This window comes from Petaurus breviceps, unplaced genomic scaffold (assembly GCF_028583685.1).
Source record: "Petaurus breviceps papuanus isolate PSGF00001 unplaced genomic scaffold, PetGlider_PUasm1.0 90504, whole genome shotgun sequence".
NCBI classification, from domain to species: Eukaryota; Metazoa; Chordata; class Mammalia; order Diprotodontia; family Petauridae; genus Petaurus; species Petaurus breviceps.
Genome location: NW_027187266.1, coordinates 2678969 through 2702615, shown reverse-complemented (window position 1 = coordinate 2702615; position 23647 = coordinate 2678969). Strand labels below are relative to the sequence as shown.

Genomic DNA, 23647 nt, shown 5'->3' with positions numbered 1-23647 from the left:
AAAGTGACAGAAAACATCAATATTCCTCACTAAGGTCACTTGGTTTAGGAGCCCACAAATCTATGCACGGTCTATATAAATGGGCTCCAGGAGTCTCACTGGATTAAAATCTAATCGGCAAATTTCTATAATCATGGTAGATTATCAGTATGAGCACAATAGTAAATTTCTTATAAGGTAATATTGGAGCACATCTGGATTACTACAATAAGATACAGGTATAAGATTTGAGCAATTTGGCCTAGAACTTTAGTCACTTCTATATTGCAAACAACTAATTAAATAATTAGCTTTAACATCTGTTACTAGCTATATATTCCTGTATAAGTTAAGGTCCTTTAATTTCTCATTATGGTATGGGGATAATTAGGCAAGATTTGTGAAACCAGGATATGATACTGCTATTTAGTAAATATAATTGTCTGGGTTCTGTATTAAGGAAAGGAATGTCAGTACAATTAGTTATCCTAGAGGAAGAATGGCTTGTGGTTTGTCTTGTAAATACCTTAAAGAGACATCCAGTTTTGTTAGAAGTTATTCATTTGAACATGGTTAAAAATTGAAAATGTTTTATTATAAATAATTTATTTGATATGCACTGTTTTAAAGTTGACTACTCAAAGTATTTTTTTTACAATTGAAGTTAATCTGGAAACTTTTAAATGAATTCATATTTGTATTAGAGTTATTAGCATTTTGTCATTAATTCCTTAGCAGAATTTAATTCTCCTAATGGGGGAATAAATAATACCAAATATAAAAATAGGTTCTAATTTTCTGCTTGTATCTGAGTTTCATATGTGTGTGTGCACGTATATGTATGCATGTATATACATACACATGCATACATGCACATATATATATATATATATATATCAACATGATAATTGTCATACCTAAATTGTAATTGTAGTCAGAGGTTAGAGGCAATGATATAGAGAGGTATTGAATTGTCTTGCATGGATGTGGAACAGAATAAAAAATTATCGGAGAACAAAGTGTCCCCCAAGGAACCTGGAAGAACCAGGATGCCTGGAACATGGAGTGACATGCGGAAGAATGTAATATGAGGTAAGGTTGGAAAGAGAATTTACTCTATGATTACGAAGAGCCTTGAATTTCAGGCATGGGGATCTGAATGTCTTATAGAGGTGACTTTCTGAAATACTATGGACTTTTTGTTTCTAGGCATATTGATTCTTATTACCTGAGAAGAGAACACTTGGGAGAGTTTTGAGTGGAGGGCAACATGATCAATGACTTTAAACTTTTAAAAGACCATTTTATGGGAGAAAAATGAGACTTGTCTTGCTTGTCCCCGGAGAGCAAAACTAGGAACTGTGGGTAGAAATTACAAAGAGGTGAATCAATTCAAGTTTTCAAAGAGTGGAATACACTGAATAGGGAAATGGTGGGTTCCAGCCTCACTGAAGTTATTTAAGCAGAGACCAGGTGGGCATTTTGAGTGGCTATCATAAAGGAGGTTCTTGTTTAGAAATGATTTGTACTAGAAAGACCTTATGGTTCCTTCTAACCCCATGATTTTGCAGTTTTTGTCTTTGGTAATATTCACTTATGTAGAACAGCTCATTCTCCCAGATAATTTCAAATTCATGGTGAATTACTGGATTTAGTTTTCTTAATAATCTATGTTAAGTAAAATTTTTCTTTTCCTATAGAAAAAAAGAGGGTAGATAGAAGGATATGGGGTTAGGGAGAAGTTCATGCAAGTAAGGACTGTGTCTGTTTACCTACTGACACTGGATTGTTCTAAGGAATCATGACACAACCCACTGAACTATAGAAGAAAGACATAAATTAAATTCAAGATACTTTGAATCATATCACACTTGTAGAATTCTGGTGGGACTGGGTAGCTTTGATGATTGACTTTATTCAGTTCCTTTTTTCTAACCAACCCAATACTAACAAATTCATATATAAACGAGGGGGTGTGGCATAGTGGAAAAATCCTTGGATTTAGAATTAGAGTACTTGAGATCAAATCTTAGCTCTGCTCTTTGCTGCCTTTGTGACCACTTAACCACTCTGGGCTATAAAATAAAGGATTGGACTAGTTTCTTCCAGGTCTAAATCCTATGATCTTGACACTTTTAGGAATAAAGTGCAGACTCTGAGTGGCTTCTTGAATTTACTTAATTTCACAACTTTCAAGTATATTTCTTCTATGACTAACTATAAATGCCATGTTGTCAGTAGTCTCATTTCTATTCATCCTATTGGTTCTGGCCCAGTGGACAGGCTGATCCAGTCATTTTACATGAAAAATTATAATCCTGTAGCACTCTGGAGATTGACTTGGAATAACAACAAAGAATTCCTTTCTAACTAATCTGAAAGGAAATAAGAAGAGCTTCTGATTACATATTACTATATATAACAAATAAAAATAATAAAGTTCATAGCATTAATTCAATTCATATTCATTGCTATCGTTTGCAGCATCTTTAAGATTTGAGCATCAGAATTAGAGAAGGATGAGTATAAAAAGGGGAAAAAAACTGACACTGATGAGGAAGAATGGTCCACATGGAAAGCACTAAAATTTATTCAATTGAGGCAGTTTCTTGGAAATTGAAAAGTGAGAGTCACATAGTTAATTGTGCACCAGCCTAGAAGCCTGAGCATATAGGTTCCAGGCTCAAATCCACAGCTTAACTGTGTGCAGAGTACAAATGTATCCGCTAATGATATATTTGGGAAAAGATAGAAATACATGTACATATATATGTATATGCATATCTACATTTATATACCTTTTGTGCCATTGATTTATATCTAAGTATCTATCTACATATATGTGTGTATGCATATGTCTATATAGCTGTATGTAACATATATGTGCAGTGTGTGTGTGCACTTTAATGAATACCAGACTGGTATACAACCAAAAAGTGATGGTCTAATGGCCACCAATCTATTACCACAGTCAGATATTCAAGGCCTTTCTTATCTATGTATTCAGGAAGGAGACAGATAATGTCTATAGCTCTGATGAAGATACCAGTGCATCTTCTAAAAAGATACTTCCTTATGAAAGCAGAGAAATTGAGCAACTCTGGGCTTGTACATTCTTATTTCAACTGGCTCATTATAATGGTTTCAAAGTGGTGTTTTGGAAAGAAGGAATTCTTTATGGCAAAATGGTGTATCCTTAGGGGTCAAGTTTCCTGTGTGGGTTTCCCTGTGTGTCTGTGATTATATTTCTGTATGTCATATATGACTATGGTGATGTCTTGTGTGCCAATCTGTGCTTTAGGGCTGCTTAATATCTTAGGCACGTGGTGCCTTGAATTATTCTGGCCCAATATTGCATCAGACAGAGGAGAGCTTGAAAATACTTTCTGAGACCTTTTCTATTCTCTTCAACATGCTAGTGTTACAGGTCAAAGGACCTAGATATAATATCTATTTCTAATATGCTTAAAGGTTATCAGGAAGTTGCCTTTCCATTATCCTATGGGTTTGTCAAGGTTCTATAACTAATCTTTGATTTTATTTATAAAGATCTTGTAATTCTGCCTCCAATAAGTCCCTAACTGCTCTTGGATCCACAAAAAGAGAGGGTCCTCATGATATCTTCCTAGTTCCTATGTGCGAGGATTTGAGGATGTGATAATAGTGAATGTCAGAACAGGAGAAAGTGCCCACCTGGGGCGCAGTGAGCCCAAGCTGCACTTGATGCCTAGGCCTGTCTAAGTACATGTGAAAGTAGCCTCAGGGACTGGTGTTCAGTTATGAAGTAACAGGAGAGTAATCTAGAGATGGTGAAGGAAGGAGGAAGTATAGACATTGAGCCAGCATTTGTGATCAGTGTCAATGAGTTCATGAGCTGAAGGAGAGAACCTAGGCCTTCAGACTCCAAATGCTGTGCTTTCCTCTCTACTACAGCTAGTTTTATGCCTTTACCCTTGTAGACACAAGTTATATTTAGATAGATAACATTTAATTTCATAATGATAATAAGTTTGTTTATTGACCTGTTTTTCTGACTACTTATGAAGTGATTTACTAATAAAAAATTTTAATTTCCATATTAATAATCCTCCACTAAAATTCTCCTCAAGATAAGGCAACCTTTCAACACTGTTGGAATAAAACATGTCCTATCAAATTGTAAAGCAATATTTCTTAATCTGGGGTCCATGAACTTTTTTTTAATACTTTGATATGTATTTCAATATAATTGGTTTCCATTGTATTCCTATGTATTTTATTTCATACATTTAAAATGTCATTCTCAGAAGGGCCTTCCTTGGCTTCATCAGACTGCCATTGGGTCTACATACATGCATACAGTGCCTATACACACACACACACACATGTTCACATATACTAAGAACTCCTACCATAATGTCTCAAGTATCAGCCTAGTGATGGATTTTATATTTTATATTTTTCATCCAAGTTTATAGAGATGATTCAGCTCTATAGAGATTCATTGCCATGTTGATAACAAGGAGATGGATTATTTTGGCCACAGCAATGTTCCTAGATGCTGCACCAAAGCATGGAGGTATAGGTATCTGTATAAGTGGAGGAAGTAACCACCCAGATGAAACCATGGACCCTTGAGATATGGAAATAATAAGTTTTGATAATAACATGTTTTGAAATGATTTTGAACATGTATTTTCAATTTACTTTTCTGATTATTATTTCATTTTATTCTTACACTATTAGAGATAGGTACTAGGAGAGACTACAAAAAATCCCGCTTATTAAGATGAAAACCCAGTAAAGGAAAATCATTTGTCCTAGCAAATAGTTAGTAGTCCTAGTTCTACGCTCTCTCCAATAGCCTTCTATCAGTGCATTTGTCTTGATTCAGGATTTCCACATATGCTTCAGGGCAAAATGATTTCTCTTGGTATCTCTATACCATTTCTCAGCTCCAGCAGAAAATTCTGGACACCCACACACTTAGTGGATCCCTATGGGGTATTATTACTCAGACTATAAAAGTCAGATTGACTTTCTAAGCCTGAATCATGCCACAACACTGCTGAGCCCTGCCAAGTTCAAACATGGTTCCTCTTGCTCAGGAGAGTTTTACTATTGTATAGATGAGACTATTGAGTCATCTCTCCCTTCCCCCAATGGGCATAGCTTCAAACAGGACCTCACCTAACCCTCTTTCAGGGGAGAGGAGCCATGGGCTGTTCTAAATGAAAGGCGGATGAGCCTAGAATAGAGGGCAGCTAACGTTCCTCAGCTTTTTGCCTTTTCCTTTTCTCATTACACTTTAAAGGGAGGAATGCCCCGCTGGGCTTGGTTCTGTTCAGTGTAATTGTTTCTAATTTATGCTTCTTCTGCATCATGAGCCTACAAGCACATTCAGGCTCAGGCCAGAGAACTTGCCTCTCCAAAAAGAGAGGAAAGCTTTTAAGCCTTGAAGGCCTGTTTGTCAGAGGTAATGCATTGGCTGAAACTTATAATCAACGGCTTCTTTTCATTTTCCTTCTGAGGGTTAGACTATAGAGCCTACTCCAGGAACCTCAGTAGATGGAGAATATTTGAATGATAACATTTGTCCTCTGAGATGGGTGCAGTTGGGGTTTTCAGATGACATGAAATCCTCTTGTTTCTCCAGAGCAATTTAATTACTAGAAATTAAGTAAATGGATGTCAAACATGGCAACATGGAACTATTTTCAATGAAATGAGTTCTCTTTGCTTGCAAAGCTGGTTCTGATCAGAAATTTCCAACAGAGCTCTGCTTTGTATGAAGAAACAACCATAAATTGGCCTGAAAGTGAGTTTCTTTTTTGAATATTTGTGGGAACAAATATTGAGGCCACTTCATATTCAATTTTGAATGTGGAACAATTCCAGATATGGGATAAGCTAAAGAACAAGCAGAAAGTTTTGTTTTTTAAAATTTTATTTATGAACCTAACCCAAAACCTACATAAAGTCTGGGCACCATAAATCCTGGCAAATTAAAATCACCTTTCTCTTTTGCCACCAAGAAACAAAGCAGAGAATTTGTGGGGAGGAGAGAGGTGAAAGTTCAAAGGCACATATTTTTGATATAACAAGTGTGGTGCAAAGAAGTGTGATGTAGTAAGGGCTGAGAATGAGATCTTCTACCCAGTATTTTGGTATTACCAGTCACTCAGAGCATGGGGGCAAAGAGTTGACTAGCCTCTCAGGTAATTCTAGCCAAGACCATTCAGATGGTAACTCAATGAATACCAATTACCAGATAAATTCTATTATTTGACATTTGATTATTCAACGAACACTGAATACCTACTATGTGTCCAACAATGTTATATGGTCTTAGAATACAAAGTCAAAAAGGAAATAGCCCTTAGCCTCAAAAAGCTTGCTTCTTTTTTGGGAAAAACATGTATATCTAAAATATATATATAAAATAGCTGCAAAAATGTACAATTAATGGAAGGTCAAATGGGGGGACAGATCAAGTAAAGCCTCGTTTTGTGTTAGTCTTTGAAAGAAGCTAGGCAGTAAGGATGGAGTACATTTTAGATGTGAGGCCTAGAATCTGACTCCATTCTACCTTTCTAGGCTTATAACATAACCCTACCTGCCCACCTGGCCTATGTGCCACTCTTTATTCCCAATATTCTACCTCTTCTCCTCATGCCTTCATTCAGGTACTTCCTGATGTCTGAAGTGTATTCCTTCTTCAGATCAACTTAGATTCTTTTGAAGTTCAGCCCAAATGCTCCTTACATGAAGATTTTTTTGATCGTCCTAGCTGCTAATCCCTTCTTCCAAAAAAAAAAAATTACGTTTTTTTTTCTATATATTTTGTATTTAATTATATGTGTCTGTCTTGTCTCTATCTCACAACCCCCAAAGAAAATAAGCTCTTTGAAGGGACAGTCTTTGTATCCCCAGCACCTAGCATGGAACATAACAGATGTTTAATAAGTGCTGGTTGAATAATTGATTTATGAAGATGAGAGATCAAATGCCATGTATGAGGAAGTCTATACATCAGCTTGGTTGGAACATAGAATGTGTGCAGAGGAGTAATGGCATGGTAAGCTAAAGCTGGTGTATAAAGTTTTTTAAGGACAAAAGAAGGAATTTGATTTTGATACTGGAAGTGATGGTAGGCCAATGAATTCTCTCAAATAAGGAATAAAAGGATTAGACTTAAAATTGGAGAATATTAATTTTGAAGCTATATAGAGATTAGACTAGAGAGATAAAAGACAAGGTAGGGTAAGAAGAAGGCTCTTGTGATAGTTCATATAAGAGTGATGCAGGACTGAACTAAGGTGAGGCCCTTTTGAACAGAGAGGGTGCTGAATGCAAGAGATTTGGCAGAGTAGGAATTGATAAAACTTGGAAAGTAATTGACTGAAGTTTGATGGAAAGGGAGGAGTCAAAGATATCTAATAAACTTATTAGAACAGTAGTGCCTTCAACAGAAATAGGGAAATTGGGAAGAAGGGATGGTGTTGGAAGAAAAGATAAAGTCTGGTATTGTAAGGAGAGTAGTAGGTCCCAAATTTGTAGTGAGGCCCAGCTGTGTTTTGTGACTTGAAGGGAGTCAGAATAAACATCTGTAGACTCTCCTCCCTTGAACCCTTCTCCAAGAGAGACTCAAATTCATGCCTGGAAGGAAAACAGGATGTTGGGGCCAAAGGCTACTATTCTGCTTTCCTCAGAGGGAGGGAGTACTGGATGCAAGTATATCTATCTGCTCCCTTAAATATTTTTCTTCTAAATGATGTGATCAGATGCAAGCTAACTTTTTATATCTTTGTCATTTCTGAGGGAGAAGGGGAGACCAGAAGCTTTATACTCAAGGTTTAACCCTTTCCCACTTAATACCATAATGAATACACCACTATCTCCGTAATGAATATACATCGTGAATAGCAAAGCTCATTTATCTAAATTATAGCAAAACAGAAATAATAGGAAAACTACATAAGAGAATATATGTATGTATCAGAAAATGTGGAGTAAAAGAATCTTCCTTTGGGTTATCTGGGTGGTGCAGTGAATTGAGCACTGGCCCTGGAGTCAGGAAGACCTGAGTTCAAATCCGGCCTCAGACACTTAACACAAAAAACTAGCCTGTGACCTTGGGCAAATTGCCCTCCAAAAAGAAAAAAAAAAGTTTGGATCCTGGATTTTCACTCAAGGGGAAACTCCCTGAAGTTTCTGATATGGCAAACTGGGAATACAGGCATGACAAAGACTGCCAACTCATCTCATGTCTTTTCCTTCAGCAACTTGAAGTGGAATCAGCTTTTTCCAACTTCTCTCTCAAAGCTAGAAGCCAAAAAGTGCCCAAAGTAACCCAGTGCTGTACTTGAAAAGTCCTGAAGAAGACTGACATTTCAACAATTCCAAAGGGGACTGATCCAGAAGAATCCCAAAGTAGGACTCAAAGGGGCAGAGACACTCTGAAGGGACTCACTGAGAACTCAAGCTTTCTCATCAACTCTGTCCTGCCTCTCATGCAAAGCAGGGTATTCATCTCCACCAATAAGGAGAGGATCCCATATCAATAGGATTTGGGACAGGGGTTACAGTATTTTGGATGTAATGAGTTTGAAGTACCCATGGGACATCCGTTTGAAAATAGCTATAGTCAGTTGGTGATGTAGATCTGTAGCTTAAAAGAAGGCCTAAAGCCATATAGATAGATGTTAGAGTCATCAGGATAAAGATGTAGCTGAACCCATGGGAGCCAATGAGGCCACTGATACAAAGTATTTAGGGAGAGAAGTAGACACTGGGTAGTCTTGAGGGAGATAGTATTGATAGGTCATGAGTCAAAGATGTTGATCTAGCAATGTTTCCTCAATATTTCAAGGAACTGTGATTTTATTGATATTGGTAGTGCCTTTCACCTAAGCATATTTTAACCCCCATTTGCTTTATTAAATTATTTCTGAGTTGTTGTGGCTGAAACATTGACAATTATGGAGACAGCCTTAAATAAGTATCTAAACTAAACCTGGTCCTCTCATGATAGACATACCTTATGATCTTATAGTTTTGATTTTTCCCCCTAGCTTGATAGGACCTTCCAAGATCCATTTCCATAGCCTTCAAGAATCCTCAAAACATACTCAAAACAGAATAACACATCAGAGAATTTTAGTGGAAGAAATACTGTTGCAACAAGTAAAATTTCAATCAAATCTCAGTCTGACCAAAGTATTTCCAAGGCCCCACTTCAAATAGTGGTAAGGAGAAATCATACAAAACATTAGGAGCAGAGCTTCAAAAGATTTTTGTGATGAGTTTTGAAGTGAGTTCCCACTGGTCCAGCTCCTAATCCCTTCTTTGATCATCCCCTCTTCCCAAATACTCAATGGATCTGTGATATTATAGGGGTGGCTATTCCTCCTGGCAAGGTAGATCACACCCCCATCCATGCCTGCCCAACCTGTGTAACTCTTTCTCATATTCTGTTCTATTTTCCACAGGGAGTCTACCCCAAAGTTGGCAAGGGTGGGACTTCTTCCTTCCCATCTGTCACTTCAAGGATACCAGTAGAACCCACAGATAATTGAATAGGACTTTAACTTAGAGTTCAGGTTTGAACTAAAGTGAAGCTAATTATTGACAAAGACACTTAACAGGAATATGTACACTTCTCCTGTAATCATATCTGCTTATCAAATTCCCCAACACTTTTCATATGTTCAACTGCTTCTGGCAGGGGGTAACAGATTTCTACACAGTGATGGAATGCTTGCTTGGGCAGCTGGTGGACACTGTGCTCATTATTATAATTCAGTTCAGTCCAATTCTGCAAAATTTCCCAAATTACTAGTAAATGCAAAGTGCTCTGGTAGGATATAGAGAGAGTTCTTGTTTTCAAGATTTATATTCCTCAGAAGTTTATGTTCCAGTGTTATTCTTCTCTGATTTTGTAGATATCTAGAGTTCAAGCTAACATAATATGAGAGACTAAGGGAAAGTTGAGGTTTTATACAGTCTTCAGTAATATTAGTTAATAAAGTTAGTCAAAGGGGGGGGTGGAGCCAAGATGGTGGAGTAAAAGCAAGGACTTGCTTGAGATCTCCCTCAAACCCCTCAAAATACCTATAAAACATTACTCTAAACAAATTCTAGAACAGCAGAACCCACAAAGTGACAGAGTGAAACAAATTTCCAGCCCAAGGCAACCTGGAATGTTGACAGGAAAAATCTGTTGCACCAGTCTGAGAGAGAAATACAGTATAGCACAAAACACACCAGCACAGACTGGGTGCCAACAAACCTGGAGCAGGCCTCAAGAGACTAAATCACTGGCATCTATGGTAGTTTCCAGATTTCTTAACCCATAAATGCCAAAGACAACTTACAAGGTCAGTAGCATATGTTGGACATGGGTGGGAGAGGAATAAAGTCCGACCCTACGTCAGGGCAGTGGACTGCTTCTGGAGCTCTTGGCCCACCTACAGTGGAGGGATCAAGTGGCTAATCAGAGGATTGCATGGATCTCTTTGCTGCCATTTAGGCAGGATTCCCTTGCTTTTCCAGTGCTTGGATCTCAGTCACAGTCCTGACTGGCATTCCTGGGCTGAGGAGGAGCACTGACATGGCAGAGTTTGTGATGGTGGTGGACAGGGAATCCTCCTCACAGTTCCAAGGCAGAAAAGAGTGCTTGTGCTCACTCACAGACCAGAGCAAAGACCAGGAGAAGAGTAAACAGCTCTTCTTTGATCATACCACCTTGGAAGAACTGGAAATTTACAGTTCCCTAGAAGTATCTCTGAAAACAACTGCACAAATCCCCTGGAGCTTGGGACAGTACACCCTCCCCACTGGAAGCAGAATCCTACCTTAACAAAGAGTTGAAAAGTCAAGTAATTGGCTGGGAAAATGAGCAAACAGTGGAAGAAATTCAGACTATAGAATCTTACTTTGGTAATTAAGAACATTAAAACAGACAACCAGAAGAAGACAACAAAGTCATAACTCCTGCATCCAAAACCCCCAAGAAAAATATATCAAGCCATGGGAGAGCTCCAAAAAGATTTTGAAAATCAAGTAAGAGAAGTAGGGGAAAAATTGGGAAGATAAATGAAAGTTTCTCGTGAAAAATGAGTTAATGGCTTGCTAAAGCAGACCCCCCAAAATACTGAAGAAAATAACTCCTTAAAAAATAGACTAACCCAAATGGCAAAAGAGGTCCAAAATTCAATGAGGAGAATGCCTTAAAAAGTAGAATTGACCAAATAGAAAAGGAAGTCCAAAAGTTCACTGAAGAAAATAATTCCTTAAAAATTAGGATGGAGCAAATGGAAGCTAATGACTCTGACAAATCAAGATACTATAAAACAAAACCAAAAGAATACAAAAATAGAAAACAATGTGAAATATTACATTGGGGAAAAAAACTGACTTGGAAAATAGATCCAGGAGAGATAATTTTAAAATTATTGGACTAACTAAAAGCCATGATTTAAAAAAAAAAGCCTCAACATCATCTTTCAAGAACTTAACAAGGAAAATTGCCCTGATGTTCTAGAACCAGAGAAGCAAACCCTTTTGAGGAGGGACAGGGTCAAAGGAGAGAATAGAATAAATGGGGGTGGGATAAGATGGAGGAAAATATAGCAATATTTCACAATATAACTATTTTGGAAGTGTTTTGCATGACTACACATGTATAACCTATGTTGAGTTGCTTACCTTTTCAATGAGGGTGGGTGGGGAGGGAGGAAAGGAGAGAATTTGGAGCTCAAAGTTTTAAAAATGAATGTTAAAAATTATTTTATGTGTATCTAAGAAATAAGATATACAGGTATTGGGTTATAAAAATATGTTTTGTCCTACAGAAAAATAGAAGGAAAATGGATAAGAGAAGGGTAAGGGGTGATAGAAGGGAGGGCAAATTGGTTGAAGGGGAGATCAGAATTCACACCATCTTAGGGTGGGTGAGGGCAGGGAGAAATAGGGAGAAAATTTAGATCTCAATTTCTTATGGAAGTGCATGTTGAAAACTAAAAATTATTTAATTAGAAAATATGTTTTAAAAAGTTAGTCAAGAACCAATTAACCATTAGCATTATATAGTAAAGAAAAGCATTACAAGGCATGCCTAGCACAGGCAAGCATTAGAGAATTCTCTAGCACGTATGTCTCAAAGGAGAGCAGGATCCTGCAACTGGTATAAACAAGGCAAAGTATAGAATTAATATTAATTTTAGTAATAATGGCTAACATTTATAAATCACTTTAAGGGTTACAAAGGGCTTTGTATGTGTTATCTCATTTGATCCTCACAACTCTGTGAGTTAGGTGCTATTATTGTACCCTAGGTGAGATAACCGAGGCACAGAGAAGTTAAGTGACTTGCCCAGGATCGCACAGCTAGTAAGTGTCTGAGACCAGATCTAAATTCTGGTTTCTAAGTCCTGTACTTTATTTATTTCATCACCTAGCTATCCATCAAACCCCAAAGTTATAGCTCATTTTACTCAGGGCATGGCTAGCACTCTCTACCCTTGTTTTTTATGGAAATTTGGTGGGATTGGAAAGACTTCAGAAGACTGGATCTTATTTGGACCAGATAGAGGATCCAAGCAAAGAAAAAAAAGAATTATTCTAAAAAGTGAAAGGGCAACAGAGGCAGTCAGTGAATTCCAGAGTTGAAAGAGCATTTAACAAATGAGAAAGTTGAGAGCAAGTATAGTTGCATGCCTTCTGAGAAGTCATATTCAATAAGTATGGGTAATTAGTAGCAGAAACTGGCCTAGGAGTCACAATGGCTACTTCCCTTTCCAGTGTTTGTTGCTGTTCCTCTTCTTCTTCTTTTCTTCCTCCTCCTTCTTCCTGAACACAATATGGTTGAATACAAATCTTCCCCCTTATAATTGCCACTGGTCCCAGCTATGCCACTTGCCCCATCACAAAGTAAAGCTAGTCCCCTTTCTAGATGACAAATGTTTAAATAGTTGGACATAGCTAACATAAGTTAGAGAAAATTGTAATATCCAGGCCCTCTGGGATGATGAAGAGTTGATCATGTAAAATTTTAATTGTTAGAAAAGTTTTTCTAATTACATAGAAGATTGGTTATGTAGTCATAGCATTTTGAAGCTGAAAGGACATGTTATGCTGGATAAAAATGAGGACAAAAGCAGTTAGGTGATGATTCAAGAGTACTTTCACCCAGCATGATATCTGCCCCCATCTCCAACTATAGCAACCCTATTTTATATGTGGCATATGGTATCCACATATATGTTATCCTTTATGTGGTATAACATAAATAGTACTAGGTTGGAAGGAGGGAAACCAAGACTTTTGTTACATCCGCAAAATATAACAAGTTAAATTTGAGCCAATCACTTACTTTTTTTTAATACATATCTCATTACATGTAAAATAAAGGCAATGGATTCTAAAATCACTTCCAATTCTATGCACTATAATTTGTTAATGAATGAATTTATTAAGCCCTTTGTTCTAACCATTTCAGATAAAAATAGCAAAGTAAGACCTTACTCTCAAGGTGTTCACGTGCTAATGGGGGAGATAACATATAGGGAAGGTTTCAGAACCAAGTCTGATAGAAAAGTCTCTTGATCCTTAAGGTATAGAAGTACTTCTTCTTTAATGTCATTTCTATCATTTTCTGGTGTTTAACTAGAAATATGGCTATTTCAAAGGCTCTTGGTCTCACTTTCCAGGACTTCTGTCTTCATCTGGATTTAATTATAGTCAAAATGGTGGCACTGGCTTGCTATACCTGGTGTGTACTAGTTCCTTTCTCTCCCTCAGGGTGCTTTGCTGCATGAGCAACATTGGATTGCCTGTCCTGTGAGCGGCATTTAGTTGAGAGTTGGTGGGATGACTAAACCTTCCTACACAGGAGCAGCTTTCCCAGATGATGGCTGTGTGGGCTTTCTTATGATAAAGAAAAAACAATAACCATACCACTCTAGATGAGCTATAACCAATGATTAGCTATGTATTTAATAATTCATGTTACTTTTTTCCCAAAGTTTTTTGTTTACTATGCCACTCATACTTCCCATATATAGATAAGTGAGATTTTTCCTAGGTCCATTTTACCAAATAAAACCATCTGGCTACTTGAATATCTGATATAATTCTAGTTCTTAAAGTGATTATGAATCCTTTAATTGTAGATCCTACTTTCAGAGATTGATGTTTTAAAAGTCCCAGACTTAAATAAAGTATTATAATATGCTTGAGAAATTAATAGTTCATTTTATAATTAGTGAGGCATTGTTTACAAATTGTTTAAAAATTATCTTAATATCATATTTTCATCAATATATGTATAGATATGCATACAGGCCTATATATACATTTGGATAAAGCATTATACATATATTTACATTTATGCCTAATGTTTGGGTCTTTTAAGAGACTTCTTAAGGTGGACTCTCACATGTTATGCACAGATTTGAAGTATTTCTAATTTTGTAGGATTTATTACTTGTGTTCCACTGGCACAGGGTTGTAAAATTCAAGGTTACCTCTATGTCCCAATGAAGCAATAGAGGACTATAATGGACAACAAGAAAAAGAAAGTCAAATATATCTTACATACAGTATAAAAAGGTAAACTTTTCATACTTCATATTAGGTTATTTGTTGGTGTTCACACTTTAGTTTTTATTAATTTTTAGTAAAATTTCTAGAATTTTCTGAGTAAATTGTATCACCTACAAAAAGCAGTAATCTTGTTAATGTGATTTATTACATGTATAATTTTATTATAATCGAATCAACTCTGCATGCTTTTTCATAGTGTAAAACATTTTTAATATGTTTTAGTCTCTTCACTAAAATTATATTATATTATTTCATTGATATTCATTAGAGATATTGGTCCATCTATAGTTTACTCTTCTCTCCCTGGTTTAGTATAGTGTCATACTTGTCTCATAAAAAGAGTTTGGTAGGAACACTTTTCCTTTATTTAAAATAATTTACATAATATTAGAATTAATTGTTGCAGTAAAGCCAAGCACAAGCAGCTTACCAGAGGACTGCCACTGTGAATCGTTTTAAGGTTCTGATCCCATAGTATAGTGAACTCCTTATTTATTCAGCAGTAAATTAAAGTAAAACATTCACAGAAGCTAAAATACAGCATTCACAATTTTATAATATAACAGCCTATCACTAAAATTGACCACATAGTTTTCACCAAAGTGGCCACATAGTTTTAAGCAAAAGATATCATTCAGCAAGTCCCTAATTCAATCATCCTTAAGGAGCAAGCCTCCTTAAGGGACACAAAGTACAAAGGTCAAAGTTCTCCACCCCTAGGTCACATTGTCTTAATCTCTCAGTCAAAAAGTCTTCTTTCTTCTTGATTGGAGATTAGTTTCCAATCATCCTTAACTCAATCATCCTTAAGAGGTACAAGGTACAGAGTACAAAGTTCTCCCACCCCTAGGCCACAGTAAATCATAATCTTCTCAGTCAGCATTAAGTACCCAAGGAGAGGTCTTTACATCTTGACTCAAGGATGGCTCCCAAATTCCATGGTTCCTCTTCCATTGTCCCAGCTTTTGCCTGAATTTACCCAACTGTCACCTGAATTCAAAGGTAGGCAACTCTCAGCTCCTCATCCAATTCCTCATCCAGTTCCCTTTCCATATTGAAGCTCACAGTGTCCAGTCTACCTCAAGTTCTTCACAATTTATGTTTCTGTGAAGACAAAGCTTAACAGAGCCAAAACAACATTCATAAATATTGCTAGCATCATCATCAATTCACTATCTGCCTGTGAAATCAAAACAGACCCACAAACAAGATCTGAGAACTCAACACAAATCATCAGTATAGTCCCAGGACCTCCAAAACCCTCCTCCAGGATTTCTGTAAACATACAACAAGAAAATCCTCTTTCAGGGCTTCCAGTAAGGTCCCAGGCTTCTTTACAAAGTGTTGCAAACAAAAATCAACACAGAGAGAAGAGACAAACAGAGTGCCACCACCACAAGTGTTCCCTTCTCAATTCTGCTCTTTCTCAGCTTGGACTTCTCCTTATATGTGGTCATTAGCTCTTCCCTGTTCCACCCCTTCCTGTTCTATCAGCAAGTTCCTCCCACTGTGGGGTTCACAAGTTCTGTTTCTTAACAGAAACTTGATATAATCAAGGGCAAGGCTCAAAAGAAACTTGAACTGAAACAAGGTGCTAAATAATTAAATAGCTGAAACAAGGTGCTTTCTTTGCTTGCCATTACAGTTGCTTGAATTCACTTGCAAATCCATCTGGTTTTTTTTCCTCTTTGAAATTTTTCCCCTTTTGTCCCTCTTTGGAAATGTTTTTGCTACTTTATTGATTTCCTTTTCCCCCCTGACATTAGGTGATTTACATTCTCTACTTCCTGTTCTCTTCATCTTAATATTTTTGTAAATAGTTACCCATATCATATAAGCTTTTCAATTCAGAACATGTAACTAAATAAAATCACTTATAGTAATTTGATTTATTTGCTCCTCATTAGTTGTGAATTCTCCTTTATCAATTTAGATGCTGAAAATTTTATTTTCCTGTCTGTTATATGAGTAGGTAAAGGTTTATCTACTTCATTCATTTTTCCAAAGCATTTGCTTCTACATTTACTTATCAAATTAATATGTTTTTTAAACTTTGTTCATCTTTTTTTTAAGCAATTGGGGTTAAGTAACTTGCTCAAGGTTACACAGCCAGTTATTTTTGTGTGGGTGCCAAGTATCTGAGGCCGGAACCATTTCATCTTTTTTTAGACTTTCCCAAATTCAATTTGTATGTTTTATTGGGGTGATTGATTTGTTGCTTTTCTAATTTTTTAGATTAATTACTGTTATTTTTTCTCTTTTGATTAAAATATTTAGAGATATAAAATTTCCCATAAGAACAGCTTTGGCTACATTACAGAAGTCTTGTTATGTTGTTTCATTGTTGTCTTACTTTAATAAAATTATTCACTTTCTCTGATTTTTTGTTTGATGTATAAACTTATTAAGATAAAATTATTTAGTCTGCATTTAAGTTTTGCTCCTTTTTTATAATTCTTATTGTGCTAAGTAAAGAATGTAAGTACAGAAGACCTGTTTGCTCCAGAAAATGACAAAGCATTGTTAACCATTCACAGTGGAGAAAAATGCATATTCCTTCCTATTACCATCAAATAAACACCTGGGATCCATTATATCTAACTTTTTAAAAAAATTATAGCCAAATCATTAATTTATTTCTTATTTGTATTTTTGTTAGTTATACCTAGATTGTGCACATTAAGGTGCTCAACTACCAAAATTTTATAGTCTATTTCTTTCTGTGATTCAGCCAGCTTTTCCTTCAAGATACATTTAGTGATTATATATGTATGTTATATACATATGTTATATATATATATACATATGTGTGTAAAATATTGATTTAGATTTTAATCATGTGATTACCTTATCTCTTTTTCTCTTAATTTTTTTTTTGCTTTTTGGAGGGCATTTGGGGTTAAGTGACTTGCCCAAGGTCACACAGCTAGTTTATGTTTTGTGTTAAGTGTCTGAGTCTGGATTTTAACTCAGGTCCTCCTGACTCTGGGGCTGGCGCTCTATTCACTGAACCACCCAGCTGTCCCTCTTTTTCTCTTTTAACCATGATTGCTTTCTTTCCAATTACATCAGAGCCACTTATATTTTTTTCTCTTTTTTGCCCACCACACTAAAAAAGTCAAAGAAGATGGAGAAAGAAATCTGAACACGGTCAATAATCTATAGGTGATGTGACCTGTGCCTGTTACTTTTCCCTGATTTTCTTCACCAGTCCAAAACAGCAGTATCTTGTTCTTATCCTTCTTTTTTTTAAATCTCCCCTTTATGATCAACCCTCCAAAACTGAAGTTTATTTTGCTTGAAATTATTTCCTCCTCTACATTATACTTCCCCATATGTTTATTCTCCTCTCCCCTTTCCTTTTTTTCCTTATTAACTTTATTGTATTTCTATTTTTTGTGCTGTTTGTATATTCAACCCATTATTATTCAGTTTATTTAAGATTAAGGAGATTGTTTTCCATTCTCTTCCCCCTATTTAAGCATACTCTTCTCATGTACCCCATTTATGGGATAAATTTGATACCATTTATGAAAAATGGAATCAAATTTATAAGAATATAAGTTGTTCTTCAATTTATAAGTGATCAAAGACATATATGAACAAGAGTTTTTCAATGAAGAAATGAAAATATAGATAGTCATATGAAGAAATGCTCTAAATAACTATTGATTAGAGAAATGAAAATCAAAAGAATTTTGAGATATCATCTTACACCTATCAGATTGGCTAAAATGATAAATTGGGAAAGTGACACATGTTGGAGGAAACATGGAAAAATTGGGACAATAATTGGAACAAAAATTGGTGGAATTGTAAACTGATCTAACCATTTTGGAGAATGATCTGAAATCATGCCCAAAGAGTTATAAAACTATACCCTTTGACTCGGAAATCCCACTATTGGGTCTGTTTTTAAGGTGATGAGAGAAGGGGAAAAAAAGTTTATATGTTCTAAAATATTTACAGTAGCTCTCTTTATGGTGACAGAACTGGAAATTGAGGAGATGCCCATCAATTGGGGAATGGGTAAACAAGTTACAGTATATGATTGTGATGGAATAGTACTGTCCTTTAAGAAATAATGAGCTGGTTGGTTTTAGAAAAACCATGAAAAGAACTGCATGACATAATGAAGAGCAAAATGAGCAGAATCGAAAGAATGTTGTACACAATAACAACAATATTATTGTAAGAATAATTTTGAAGGACTAAGTCATTTTGAGTATTATAAATGCTCAAATCAACTGCAAAGGACCTATGAAGATGTTATTCATATCGAGAGAATAAAAACAAGTATGTATAGTATGATTTTATAGATAGATACATATACATATGTGTGTACATATATATACACATGTACATATTAGTGTCTAATGGTAGCCTTTGTGAGGGGAGGGTGGGAAGGGAGGGAAAAAAATAAAAATTGAAAAGCAGAAAATGAAACAAAACTTAGTAGGAAGCAAAGAATAGCATTTTAGTGTTGAAAATTGTGTTTAGTATTTGTTGCAGTTTTTTTCCAAAAAAAGTAAATAGTATGTAATGGAAAAAAAAAGAAAAACAAAAAACTACTCCTCACTCTTTGTCATTTCTTGCCCAATGTACTTCTTCTTTCCCCCTTTTCTTGTTTCTCATTGCACCAACCAGAAAAAAAGATCCACAACTGGCACCAAGTTTGTCTTATTTAATACCCTCCATTACCCTTCAAAACATTAGGATTCTGAAGGGACACATATCTCTTCTTTGTTATAATATAAGTACTTTATCATCATTAAGCCTTCCATTTGGTGAAATGTAGTTAACTTTTTTCACTTCCCTCTTCACTCCTACTTTAATGCTTTAAAATTTCTATTTAGCATTGTTTTTTCCACCAGGAATATTTAAAAGTCATTTATTCTATTAAAAGTAATTTTTCCTCTATAGAATTATACTCACTTCTGAAGGTGTCATTTTTTGTTATAAGCATTTATCTTTTACCAGTTGGAATATTATATTCTATACAGTAGGTATTTTTTTTTCCTTTATAGTACTTCTAGCATAGCCTCATGTAACCATGACTGTGGTTTCTTTGTGCTTGAAATTTTTCTGGTAGTTTGCAATTTTTTTTCACGAGGAAGTTCTAGATTTTGGCTAATGTATTCCTTGGTGTTTTCAGTGTGAGTTTTCTTTCAGAAGGTGATCACTGAATGCTTTCATTTTCACACTGTTCTATAATTCTAAAGGATATATGAAGTTTTCTTTAATGATTTCTTGAAATACAGTGTTCAAGTTTTTGTTTAGTCATAGTTTTCAAAAGAGTCTGATGATAGTAAAATTACTTCTCTCTACCCATATTGCTGGTCAAATTTTTTTATGGGTTTTTATGGAATATTATATATTTTCTGTTAATTTTTTAGTCTTTGCATGTCTTGTAATCATTGTTATCATGTGGAATCATTGAATTCTATTTGCTTCATTCTATTTTGAGGGAAGTCCACTATTTGCTTATATTGTCTTTTATCTATTCTCAGCTATGTGCTGTCCTCATTTTTTCTTCTAAACTCTCATTTCAATTATGATTTATTATTTTATCTATATTCTTTTTTTGTCACTTGTACTCCTTGTGTATAAGACTTTTTTTTCCTCTCAAGTTCTGTTTGTAGTCATTGGGGGATTACTTTTTCTTCTGGGTTTCTCTCTTGGGCTTCTCTTAACCAATATTATTTCATCATTGTGTTTTGTGCTTGATCCAGTTTACATATATATGTAACCCAGTTGGATTCAGATTTTGTGCTTAGGACAGCCACTCCAATCTGGCAATGTTAGATGGATTTAGTGAGCCTTGTTTGCTCTTGTCCCTTATAATCTAAATGAATCTGTCACTGCAAGTTTAGATAGAGAAATTGATATTAGGACCAGTCTCTGGCTTTTCATTTAATTTTTTTGTATTTCACTGCAGGCTCTGTTCTGTGCCAGTCTTTGTCTTCTCTTTGCATAATTCCTAATTGATAGATGGTTCTTTCTTCTTGCTCTCATCCTAACAGGTCACAGTAAGATAGTGGGAATCATTCTAGTCCAAGTCCTTCTGAAATAACCCCTTTGGTGCAGGTGTTCACCTGTTCCTGTCTCCTTCTGTGGCTCCCAGTACTCAGAGAATTGCACAGCTATGCCTGACACCCTGAATAGAATGACTTGAATGAGTTGGTTCTGTGCCCTGTTTCTGTGTTTTCATGACAGAGATGGGATCTGGCTTTAGGTCCCTGGTTATTGGAATTTATTCATGGCTTTAGAACACGACCTGGTTTCAGGTCTGCTTGTGGCAACCTGAGCTGGCTTTCCTGATGCAGTTCCTCTATCATATCCATCAGTAAACTTCCCAAAGATAATGCTGCCCCTCTCCATACCTTTGTTGGTTTCTATATTAGCTGAACTTTGCTGTTTTCCTTGGCACCACCCCTCTACTATGATAGACTTCATAGGTTCTTTAGTTTTTCAGTTATAGACTAGAACTTCTGTTTCTCAGTTTTCTTTATTGTTTGTCATTCTGGATCTCTTTTTGGATATTTACTGGGAGGTTATGTACAAAAGTTCAGCTTCTATGCTGTTTTTTATATCACCATTGGAACCATAAGTGTGTCTGTGTTAAATATAACTTTGTTCATAAGGTGATTATGAAACACTTTCTATTTTCACACTGCTCTCTAATTCTAAAAGAGATATGTCGGGGCAACTAGGTGGCGCAGTGAGTAAGAGTGCTGGCCCTGGAGTCGGGAGAACCCGGGACTGGTTCCGGCCTCAGATAACACCCACACACAAAAAAACTGGCTATGTAACCTTGGGCAAGTTACTTAACCCCAACTGCTTTATAAAAAAATAAAATAAAAGAGATATGCCATTTCTTTAATTATTTCTTGAAATATGGTATCGAAGCTCTTTTTTTTTTTTTTTTTAAGAAAAACTACTGGCATAACAAAATTTTAATCTCCTTAAACGTCTTCAAAATTTTTACAAAATTCAGCAGCTGGGGGAGGTTGCGGTGCTCAGTCTCTCCCCAGACTCCGCCATGTTGGGGCTGTTGAGCCGCCCTGCAGCAGCCTTGGCCTTGAGCGCCCTTCGGGGCCTCGGCGCCCGTTGCCCCATCGCCCCAGACCCAGACCTTGTTGCGGGCGGCCCCGGCCACGCTCCGGCAGGCCCAGGACTATGCGGCCTTGACGTCCCCCCTCCCTAGAGCCGGGCGGCCAGCGGGTACATCGTGGCGGTCATCGGGGCCGTAGTGGATGTGCAATTCAATGAGGGGCTCCCTCCCATGCTCAAATCCCTCGACGTGCAGGACAGGGAAACCAGGCCGGTTCTGGAAGTGGCCCAACATCTGGGTGAGAGCACAGTCGGGACCATTGCTATGGATGGTACTGAAGGCTTGGTCAGAGGGCAGAAGGTCCTAGATTCTGGTGGCCCAATCAAAATCCCTGTGGGACCTGAGACTCTAGGAAGAATCGTGAATGTGATTGGAGAGCCTATCGATGAAAGGGGTCCAATCAAAACCAAACAGTTTGCTGCAATTCATGCTGAGGCTCCTGAATTCATAGTGATGAGTGTAGAGCAAGAAATCCTGGTTACTGGCATCAAAGTTGTGGATCTTTTGGCCCCATATGCCAAGGGTGGCAAAATTGGTCTATTTGGTGGTGCTGGTGTGGGAAAGACTGTACTGATTATGGAACTAATCAACAATGTTGCCAAGGCCCATGGTGATTATTCTGTGTTTGCTGGCATTGGTGAAAGGACCCGAGAAGGCAATGACTTGTACCATGAGATGATTGAGTCTGGTGTCATCAGTCTGAAGGATGCCACTTCCAAGGTAGCGTTGGTATATGGCCAGATGAATGAACCACCTGGTGCTTAGGCTCAGGTAGCCTTGACTGGCCTCACTGTGGCTAAATACTTCAGAGACCAAGAGGGTCAAGATGTACTGCTTTTCACTGATAACATCTTCTGATTCACTCAGGCTGGCTGAGAGGTGTCTGCTTTACTAGGCAGAATCCCCTCTGCTGTCGGTTACCAGCCCACTTTGGCCACTGATATGGGCACCATGCAGGAAAGAATTACCATAACCAAGCAGGATTCCATCACCTCTGTGCAAGCCACTTGATTGACCCAGCTTCTGCCACCACCTTTGCCCATTTGGATGCTACCACTGTGCTGTCCTGGGCCATTGCTGAGCTGGGCATTTACCCTGCAGTGGATCCTCTGGACTCCACTTCTCAGATCATGGACCCCAACATTGTTGGCAATGAGCACTATGATGTTGCCTGAGATGTGCAAAAGATTCTGCAGGACTATAAGTACCTTCAGGACATCATTGCTATCCTTGGAATGGATGAGTTGTCTGAAGAAGATAAGTTGACAGTGTCTCAGGCCAGGAAAATCCAGCGTTTCTTGTCACAGCCATTCCAGGTTGCTGAGGTATTCACAGGACATATGGGGAAGTTGGTGCCCCTGAAAGAAACCATTAGGGGATTCCAGCAAATCTTGGCAGGTCAGTATGACCATCTCCCAGAGCAGGCCTTCTATATGGTTGGACCCATTGAAGAAGCCATAACAAAAGCTGAAAAACTGGCTGAAGAGCACTCATGAGGAGTCACCTTCATCTGCCACACATCCTTCAATTTCAATTGTCTGAGCAAACTACATGAAAACTTTGGTTGGGAAATCTGTGTACTGTCTGAAGACTATTTAAACTTTTGAATAAAATGTACATCTCACAGCCCATTTTATGTGTATGGGGAGAGTCCCAAAAGGGTAGAGTGGATGTTAGAGGTGTATGAGATGAGTTAATCATCATCATGTTCACTTTTCTGGTTTCCATATCTTTATTCTTCTCTAAGGCAAGATGCCTAGACAAAGTTTTCAGGGTAAAGTCCCTAAACAAAAGCATTGAAATACTAAGGTGGGTCAACTAAAAAAAATTTACAAAATTGTTTCCTTCTTCCACCCCACAAAAAATCCAGAATATCAGATCTTTGGATTAATTTATTTAAAAAATTGCTCAGCTGCTTAATCTTCTCCTTTTCTCCTTGTTTTCCCTGTTGAAATACTCACTAAACAT

The 23647-nt window shown here is 36.9% G+C and overlaps 1 pseudogene; it reads left to right on the top strand.

The window, feature by feature from the left end:
* The first annotated feature begins 21601 nt into the window (after positions 1-21601).
* On the top strand, positions 21602-23310 carry LOC138141896 (ATP synthase subunit beta, mitochondrial pseudogene; annotated as a pseudogene).
* Positions 23311-23647: the final 337 nt, after the last annotated feature.